We start from the raw sequence: 1734 nt of genomic DNA on the forward strand, positions 1-1734 counted from the left end.
CCGGGGTCCAAGACCCTACAGACAGACGGAGTGGCGACCCGTCTGCGGCGGGCCAGGGCCGCCGACCGCGATGGAAGTCGAGTGGGGCGGCTTCCAGGGTCCAAGACCCTACAGACAGACGGAGTGGCGACCCGTCTGCGGCGGGCCAGGGCCGCCGACCGCGATGGAAGTCGAGTGGGGCGGCTTCCAGGGTCCAAGACCCTACAGACAGACGGAGTGGTGACCCGTCTGCGGCGGGACAGGGCCGCCGACCGTTACGGAAGTCGAGGGGGACGGCTTCCAGGGTCCAAGACCCTATCTGTGTGACAGACGAAGGTGCATCGTCTGGGGCGGGACAGGGCCGCCGACCGCTATGGAAGTCGAGTCGGGTGGCTCGTGCACTTCCAGGGTCCAAGACCCTCTCTTCGTGACCGACGAAGGTGCTCTGTCTGGGGCGGTACGGGGCCGCCGACCGCTATGGAAGTCGAGTCGGGTGGCTCGTGCACTTCCAGGGTCCAAGACCAACGCGTTTGACCGACGAAGGTGCCCCGTCCCCGGGCACGGACGGGGACGGGCCCGGCCTCCGGGCCGCCGTGGAAGTCGAGTCGGGTGGCTCTCGCACTTCCAGGGTCCTCGACCCTATCTGTCTGACCGACGAAGGCGCTTCGTCTCGGGCGGGCCAGGGCCGCCAGCCGCTATGGAAGCCGAGTCGGGTGGCTCGTGCGCTTCCAGGGTCCACGACCCTGCCTTCGTGACCGACGAAGGCGCTCTGTCTGGGGCGGTACAGAGCCGGGCCCCGTCCAGCAGGGGACGGTGGCCCGAACAGGTGCCATCGGGTATATAGGGAAGAGCACCTCGCTGACTCTCCAAGGTGATAGGCTACCGGATCCCAGGACCTCTCGAGCCCAGCGAGAGGCCTCTCGAGCGGACACAAATGCCTCGAAAAAGTCCCTCTGCACTGAGGTAGTGACGATTCTTATTACGAATGGTAAATCATCCAAGGAAGGGACGAACCCGGCTGGCCTCGGCCGTTAAACGAGCCGGCTTCGTTCGGCCGCTAAACGAACCGGCGTCGTTCGGTCCGCAAAACGAACCGGCGTCGGCCGCTAAACGAAACCCCGGGCGGGACAGGGCCGCCCACGTCTCAGCCTTAATGACCCGTTACGGGGTGACGCCCGGATACGCTTTGTGTGTCATGGCCCTGAGATTCTGGAAATCGAACTGCGCCTGGGGCAGGCCTCCGCCCGGCCGACGTTAGCGCGTCGGCCGCCATGGGCGGTCGGTTCCTCCCCGACCCGGCGCTCTCGCCTCCAGGGGGGCTCTCCGGAGCCCGCCCGACCCTTTCCGCGGGAGACTCAGACGGTCCGTCAGACGCGAAGGTCCGCCACCGGCGGCCGGCGAGGGCCTCGGCGACCGAGGGCGGAGACGCCCCCGGCCCGTCGCGGCCACCCGGCCCCGCGAAACGCACCTTTCCTCGGTTACGGCCCACCCGGCCGCCCCTCAGCCTACGAGAGGGGAGAGCCACACGAGAGTGGCCCCGGTCCCACTCCCCCCGGGGGGTGGAAACCGGGACCCGCGCCGCGTGAACCCCGGGTCAGAGCGAGGCTCTCCTACGGCTACTACCTGGTTGATCCTGCCAGTAACATATGCTTGTCTCAAAGATTAAGCCATGCAGGTCTAAGTGCACACGGCCGGTACAGTGAAACTGCGAATGGCTCATTAAATCAGTTATGGTTCCTTTGATCGCTCCACCCG

The 1734-nt window shown here is 66.7% G+C and overlaps 1 non-coding gene across 1 annotated transcript in view; it reads left to right on the forward strand.

The window, feature by feature from the left end:
• The first annotated feature begins 1599 nt into the window (after positions 1-1599).
• LOC135765998 (18S ribosomal RNA) overlaps positions 1600-1734 on the forward strand; it is a 1855-nt gene continuing 1720 nt past the window's right edge. The window contains exon 1 of the ribosomal RNA XR_010541244.1: positions 1600-1734. This exon is cut by the window's right edge and continues 1720 nt beyond it. This is a non-coding gene — a ribosomal RNA (18S ribosomal RNA).

This window comes from Paramisgurnus dabryanus, unplaced genomic scaffold (assembly GCF_030506205.2).
Source record: "Paramisgurnus dabryanus unplaced genomic scaffold, PD_genome_1.1 h2tg000296l_1_89236__unordered_in_group15, whole genome shotgun sequence".
NCBI lineage: Eukaryota > Metazoa > Chordata > Actinopteri > Cypriniformes > Cobitidae > Paramisgurnus > Paramisgurnus dabryanus.